The sequence below is a fragment of the Schistocerca americana genome, chromosome 6, assembly GCF_021461395.2.
Source record: "Schistocerca americana isolate TAMUIC-IGC-003095 chromosome 6, iqSchAmer2.1, whole genome shotgun sequence".
Lineage (NCBI taxonomy): Eukaryota > Metazoa > Arthropoda > Insecta > Orthoptera > Acrididae > Schistocerca > Schistocerca americana.
Genome location: NC_060124.1, coordinates 90,284,735 through 90,292,676, shown reverse-complemented (window position 1 = coordinate 90,292,676; position 7,942 = coordinate 90,284,735). Strand labels below are relative to the sequence as shown.

Sequence of the window (7,942 nt, the reverse complement as noted above, 5' to 3'; positions counted from 1 at the left end):
GTTCTACGACCAAATTTAGATTTGCAAGTAATTGTAAGCGACGGTACAAAACTCGTATTCCAAAAGAAACTTCCCAGTACCAAACTTACAGTTGTTAAAATTACGGGATGGTTCCAAAATTAGCAAATACACTACGTGTGCATATTATTTTTTAACGGTGTGGCTACACGAAACATTACCTTAAATAAATCAGCCATGGAAAGCGTTTAATGTAAGGAGTGAACGGAAATTAGAAGTCTTTCTTTACGCGAAATGGAGTACGTTGAAACAGACGATGCAGGCTCTCGCCTAACGAAACAATATATATCAGATACATTATATTAAATTCCTTTTTTTCACTGACAACGATTATACGCAAATATACATTGTAATTTCAGAGGATGTTAATTTCCTCTAGTGGTAGCTTTTGGCTGCAGATGATTGGACATGGAATCTGATAGATGTCTCTTCCAGTGCCTACTAACTCTGCAGCGCTGCCTGGCGCTTGGCTCGTGATGAATAGGGATTCAGTACTGGAAAAAGAAAGAACAAAGTAGAAATATCTCATTCTGTCCGCTAAATTCCCAACAAAAGCAAAACGAGGATAATAGAATGTAGTCAAATTAAGTCGGGTGATGCTGAGGGGAATTAGATTAGGAAATGAGACACTTAAAGTAGTAAAGGAGTTTTGATATTTGGGGAGCAAAATAACTGATGATGGTCGAAGTAGAGAGGATATGATGTAAAATGTAGACTGGCAATGGCAAGGAAAGCGTTTCTGAAGAAGAAAAATTTGTTAACGTCGAGTATAGCTTTAAGTGTCAGGAAGTCGTTTCTAAAAGTATTTGTATGGAGTGTAGTCATGTATGGAAGTGAAACGTGGATGATAAATAGTTTGGACAATAAGAGAATAGAAGCTTTCGAAATGTGGTGCTACAGAACAATGCTGAAGACTAGATGGGTAGATCACATAACTAATGAGGAAGTATTGAATAGAATTGGGGAGAAGAGGCGTTTGTGGCACAACTTGACTAGAAGAAGGGATCGGTTGGTAAGGCATATTCTGAGGCAGCAAGGGATCGCCAATTTAGTATTGGAGGGCAGCGTGGAGGGTAAAAATCGTATAGGTACTGGGAGATGAAGAAGCTTGCACAGGATAGAGTAGTATGGAGAGCTGCATCAAACCAGTCTCAGGACTGAAGACCACAACAGCAACAACACCATGAATGTGTATAAATGTATTCATCAGCATTCAAACCACAATGTAACGACAATGTAATGAGCCGCTATAAATGGATAAAACAAAATAAGCGAAATGGAAAAAGGAAGACTTTAAAATTGTTCCCAAATACATTAAAATGTACTTATTCTCCTGACATGGGAGCGGTTTGTTGCAATGTCAGGTTCGAGGATTTTTCGGCCACCAGTTCTCAGATTACCCGCCACTGGGCGAGATTCGCCTCAGCTGATTCCAGCCAGCGGGCTGTCCTTGGCGACCCCTTATCGCCTGACTGCCTCAAGTGGCCGCCCGCCGCGCCGCGCACTGTGTGTTTCAGCGTCAGAGCCGCGATTCGCGCAGACAGTCACCTTCCAGAGGCCAACTGGTACAGCCAGCCTACTGTAAACACTGGTGCGAGGTAAGGAGCGCAACGCGTCGGAAGCAGCTTCCGTCTGCGACACTTTTTCCAAACTGAACACTGAAAGCATGCGTTAAGCTTTTACGTTAAGGCGTTGTTGCTGTGATCATCGGTCGGAAGACTGGTCTGATGTGATCATCGGTCGGAAGACTGGTCTGATGCAACTCCCCATGCTACTCTGTCATGCGCAAGCATCTTTATCTCCGAGTAACCACTGAAACGTACATCAATCTGCTTACAGTTGTCCTCTGCCATTTTTACTCCCCACATTTCCCTCCCAATACTAAATTGGTGGTGATTCCTTGATGTCCCAGAATGTGTCCTACAGCCGATCCCTTCTTCTGGTCAGGTTGTGCCACAAATTTCTTTCCTCGCCAGTTCTGTTCAGTACCTCCCCACTAGTTACGTGAACTACTCATTTAATCTTCAGCAGTCGGTTTTCAAAAGCTTGTATTCTCTTCTTGTCTAAATTGTTTATCATCTATGTCTCATTTGCATGCATGGCTACGCTCCCCGCAAATACTTTCAGAAAAGACTTCCTAACCCTTAAATCTACACTACTGGCCATTAAAACTGCTACACCACGAAGATGACGTGCTACAGACGCGAAATTTAACCGACAGGAAGAAGATGCTGTGATATGTAATAGATTACCTTTTCAGAGCATTTACGCAAGGTTTGCGCCGGTGGCGACACCTACAATGTGCTCACATGAGGAAACTGTCCAACCGATTTCTCATACACAAACAGTAGTTGACCCGCTCTGCCTGGTGAAACGTTGTTGTGATGCCTCGTGTAAGGAGGAGAGATGCGTACCATCACGTTTCCGACTTTGATTAAGGTCGGATTGAAGCCTATCGCGATTTCGGTTTATCGTATCGCGACATTGCTGCTCGCTTTGGTCGAGATCCAATGACTGTTAGCAGAATATGGAATCGGTGGCTTCAGGAGGGTAATACGGATTGCCGTGCTGGATCCCAACGGCCTCCTATTACTAGCAGTCGAGATGACAGGCATCTTATCTGCATAGCTGTATCGGATCGTGCAGCCACGTCTCAATCCCTGAGTCAACAGTTGGGGACGTTTTCAGGACAACAACCATGTGCACGAACAGTTCGACGACGTTTGCAGCAGCATGGACTATCAGCTCGGTTACCCTTGACGCTGCATCACAGACAGGAGCGCCTGCGATGGTGTACTCAACGATGAACCTGGGTGCACGAATGGCAAAATGTCATTTTTTCGGATGAATCCAGGTTCTGTTTACAGCATCATGATGGTTGCATCTGTGCTTGGCGACATCGCGGTGAACGCACATTGGAAGCATGTATTCGTCATCGCCATACTGGTGTATCACCCGGCGTGGCGGTATAGGGTGCCATTGGTTACACGTCTCGGTCACCTATTGTTCGCATTGACGCCACTTTGAACAGTGGACGTTACATTTCAGATGTATTACGACCCGTGGCTCTACCCTTCATTCGATCCCTGCAAAACCCTACATTTCAACAGGAGAATGCACGACCGCATGTTGCAGGTCTTGTTCGGGCGTTTCTGGATATAGAAAATGTTCGACTGCTGCCCTGGCCAGCACATTCTCCAGATCTCTCACCAACTGAAAACGTTTGGTCAATGTTGGCTGAGCAACTGGCTCGTCACAATACGCCAGTCACTACTATCGATGAACTGTGGTATCGTGTTGAAGCTTCATGGGCAGCTGTACCTGTACACGCCACCCAGGCTCTGTTTTACTCAATGACCAGGCGTATCAAGGCCGTTATTACGGCCAGAGGTGGTTGTTCTGGGTACTGATTTCTCAGGATCTGTGCACCCAAATTGTGTGAAAATGTAATCACATGTCATTTCTAGTTTAATATATTTGTCCAATGAATACCCGTTTATCATAAGCATTTCTTCTTGGTGTAGCAATTTTAATGGCCAGTGGTGTATTTTATGTTAATAAATTTCTTTCCTTCAGAAACATTTTTCTTGCTATTGACAGGCTACATTTAATATCCCCTCTACTTTGGCCATCATCAGTTATTTCGCTGCCCAAATAACAAAACACATCTACTGCTTTTAGTATCTCGTTTCCTAATTTAATTCCCTCAGCTTCATCCGATTTAATTCGACTATGTTCCATTATTCTTGTTTTGCTTTTGTTGACGTTCATCATATATCTCCCTTTCAAGACACGATCTATTCTGCTCAGCTGCTCTTCCAAGTTCTTTGCTGTCTCTGACAGAATTATAATGCCAGTGGCAAACCTCAAAGCTTTTATATCTTCTGCCTGAACATCAGTACCTAATCCTAATTTTTCTTTGGTTTCCTTTATGGCTTGCTCAGTGTACAGAATGAATAACATCGGAAATAGGCTACAACTTTATCTCATTCCCTTATCAACCGCTTCTCCCTTTTCGTACCTCTCGAGTCTTATAACCGCCATCTGGTTACAGTACAAGTTGTAAATAGCATTTAGCTCCCTGTATTTTACCCTGGTATGTTCAGAATTTCAAAGAGAGTATTGCAGTCGACATTGTCAAAAGCTTTCTCTATGTCTACGACTGCTATAAATGTAGGTTTGCCTTTCCTTAACCTATCTTCTGTGATAAGTCGTCTGGCAGTATTGCTTTGCGTGTTCCTACATTTCTTCGAATCCATACAGATCTACCCCGATGTCTGCTTCTACCAGTCTTTCCAATCTAGAATTCGTGTAAGTATTTTGCAACCGTGACTTATTAAACTGATAGTTCGGTACTGTTCACACCCTTCAGCATCTGCTTTCTTTGAAATTGGATTTGTTACATTCTTCTTGAAGTCTGAGCGTATTTCGCTGGTCTGATACATCTTACACTCCAGTTAAGATAGATGTTAAGGTAAGTATTGTAAAAATTAGGAACAAGACAATGTGGAAATATTGAAGAGTTTGATTACTTGACTATTGTAAGTCAAAGCTGGAGTAAGTCGTGTCATAGAAGTACCTGGTAATAACAAAGCATGTGAGTAGCTGGTGGACTGATAACACAGGCTCTTTCATACATCAGGCAGTTTGCAGGTTATACGTCGTTCGCAGGATACTTGGAGATTGCAGTTAGTTTACGAGAGAGGTACTACACTACTGGACATTAAAATTGCTACACCAAGAAGAAATGCAGATGATAAACGGGTATTCATTGGACAAATATTTTATGCTAGAACTGACATATCATTACATTTTCAAGCAATTTGGGTGCATAGATCCTGAGAAAGCAGTAACCAGAACACCCACCTTTGCCCGTAATAACAGCATTGATACGCCTGGGCATTGAGTCAAACAGAGCTTGGATGGCGTGTCCAGGCACAGCTGCCCATGAAGGTTCAACACGATACCACAGTTCATCAAGAGTAGTAACTGGCGTATTGTGACGAGCCAGTTGCTCGGCCACCATTGACCATACGTTTTCAATTGGTGATAGATCTGGAGAATGTGTTGGCCAGGGTAGCAGTCGAATATTTTCTGTATCCAGAAAGGCCCGTACAGGACCTGCAACATGCGGTCGTGCATTATCCTGTTGAAATGTAGGGTCTCGCAGGGATCGAATGATGGGTAGAGCCACGGGTCATAATACATCCGAAATGTAACGTTCACTGTTCAAAGTGCCGTCAATGCGAACAAGAGATGACCGAGGCGTGTAACCAATCGCACCCCATACCATCACGCCGGGTGATACGCCAGCATGATGATGACGAATACACGCTTCCAATGTGCGTTCACCGCGATGTCGCCAAACATGGATGTGACTATCATGATGCTGTAAACAGAACCTGGATCCATCCGAAAAAATGACGTTTTGCCATTCGTGCACCCAGGTTCGTCGTTGAGTATACCATCGCAGGCGCTCCTCTCTGTGATGCTGCGTCAAGGGTAACCGCAGCCATGGTCTCCGAGCTGATAGTCCATGCTGCTGCAAACGTCGTCGAACTGTTCGTGCAGATGCTTGTTGTCTTGCAAACGTCCCCATCTGTTGATTCAGGGATCGAGACGTGGCTGCACGATCCGTTACAGCCATGTGGATAAGATGCCTGTCATCTCGACTGCTTGTGATACGAGGCCGTTGGGATCCAGCACGGCGTTCCGTATTACCCTCCTGAACCCAGCGATTCCATATTCTGTTAACAGTCATTGGATCTCGATCAACGCGAGCAGCAACGTTGCGATACGATAGACCGCAATCGCGATAGGCTACAATCCGACCTTTATCAAAGTCGGAAATGTGATGGTACGCATTTCTCCTCCATACACGAGGCATCACAACAACGTTTCACCAGGCAACGCCAGTCAACTGCTGTTTGTGTATGAGAAATCGGTTGGAAACTTTTCTCATGTCAGCACGTTGTAGGTGTCGCCACCGGCGCCAACCTTGTGTGAATGCTCTGAAAAGCTAATCATTTGCATATCACATCATCTTCTTCCTGTCGATTAAATTTCGCGTCTGTAGCACGTCATCTTCGTGGTGTAGCAATTTTAATAGCCAGTAGTGTGTTTCTTTTAATTTTTTAATTAATTAATACCTGAGTAGGTAGTCATAGAGCCTTCAACATATGTTTACTTGCACCAAAATATATTAAAAGGTGAACTGTACATCAATTAAAGACGAATGTAACAGTCGCCACAGCTTAAAGACTTTTAGGAATAGCTGGAAGACTATACAGCAGAAGGCGGCAGAGGGCAGCTCATGCTGATCAAGCGTGTCAGTTCAAATGGTTCAAATGGCTCTGAGCACTATGGGACTTAACTTCTGTGGTCATCAGTCCCCTAGAACTTAGAACTACTTAAACCTAACTAACCTAAGGACATCACACACATCCATGCCCGAGGCAGGATTCGCACCTGCGACCGTAGCGGTCGGGCGGTTCCGGACTGAGCGCCTTAACCGCGAGACCACCGCGGCCGGCAGCGTGTCGGTAGTTGACCCTATAGTGATGACTTTGTTTGGACAGTCGTAGCAGATGATGCTGGCATCCTCTTCTTTAGCACAGTCGCATAATGAGTGTACCATCAAGACGGGCTGGTGCAGCAGTTGTGGCTGATCACGAGTCATGGTATGGTGCCAGAATTTGGACATAAGCACCATGTTAATTCTGACACAATCTTTGCCTCTTTATTTGCATGACTCTTGTCATTCTGAATTCGACTTATGTCTGATTACCAGATTATGGAAGTATAAAATGTCTCCTTCTGGAATGTTGGAATGTGTGTGAAATCTTATGGGACTTAACTGCTAAGGTCATCAGTCCCTAAGCTTACACAGTACTTAACCTACATTATCCTTAGGACAAACACACACACCCATGCCCGAGGGATGACTCGAACCTCCGCCATGACCACCCGCACAGTCCATGACTGCAGCGCCCTAGACCGCTCGGGTAATCCCGCGCGGCTCTCCGTCTGGAATTCCCGTGTGTTCCCACACCCCCTAGTAAATGGCTGCTGTTTCATTTACATGAAAGTCATATAGCAGTGTTACCCAGCATAGGGTGACACTCTGATTTCAAGTGTGAGCCCTAACGTCAGGTTCATGATGCTGCGCGCCACTGAAATATTGTTTCGTCCGCTGCAGAGGTACAGTGATTCATTTTCTGGCTTGATCAGAGAGGGTAAAGATCTGATCACCCAGATACTTCTCGGCGTATAGAAGCGCTCGTTGTGTAGGCATAATCTCAGTTGCCATAAACGTTTTGCCGGCCGAAGTGGCCGTGCTGTTAAAGGCGCTGCAGTCTGGAACCGCAAGACCGCTACGGTCGCAGGTTCGAATCCTGCCTCGGGGATGGATGTTTGTGATGTCCTTAGGTTAGTTAGGTTTAACTAGTTCTAAGTTATAGGGGACTAATGACCTCAGCAGTTGAGACCCATAGTGCTCAGAGCCATAAACGTTTTCTTCTTAGGCAGCATTACTTTCTTACCCTGGAGACACACGGTACCCCAGCGAGTACAACATCCACCTCCGTTCTTCGAACCGTCGGTCGGTATAGATGAGCTATGCGTTTCTATAGCTGGAAAGCTTGTTCATGAAACGTTTCTAGGATCAATTCAGAAATATTGTTCAGTTGTGTAGTGTCCACATCAGCTTATCCTCGAATATCCCAACGTGTTACAGGACACCAAACATAATCACACAGCTATTAGTTTTGCTTTATCTTTTGACCAGCGACAATCATCATTTCCTTTGGGCCTTTGTCCCACTTCAACGCGGGGTCTTGGTTCAAATGGTTCAAATGGCTCTGAGCACTATGCGACTTAACTTCTGTGGTCATCAGTCGCCTAGAACTTAGAACTAATTAAACCT

At 44.7% G+C, this 7,942-nt stretch overlaps 1 protein-coding gene across 1 annotated transcript in view; it reads left to right on the top strand.

The window, feature by feature from the left end:
• The first annotated feature begins 1,516 nt into the window (after positions 1–1,516).
• Positions 1,517–7,942, top strand: part of LOC124619426 (phospholipase A1 member A-like) — a 106,243-nt gene continuing 99,817 nt past the window's right edge. The window contains exon 1 of the mRNA XM_047145800.1: positions 1,517–1,616. The gene's annotated coding sequence lies outside the window, so the exon portion shown is untranslated. The remainder of the gene's footprint in view (positions 1,617–7,942) is intronic.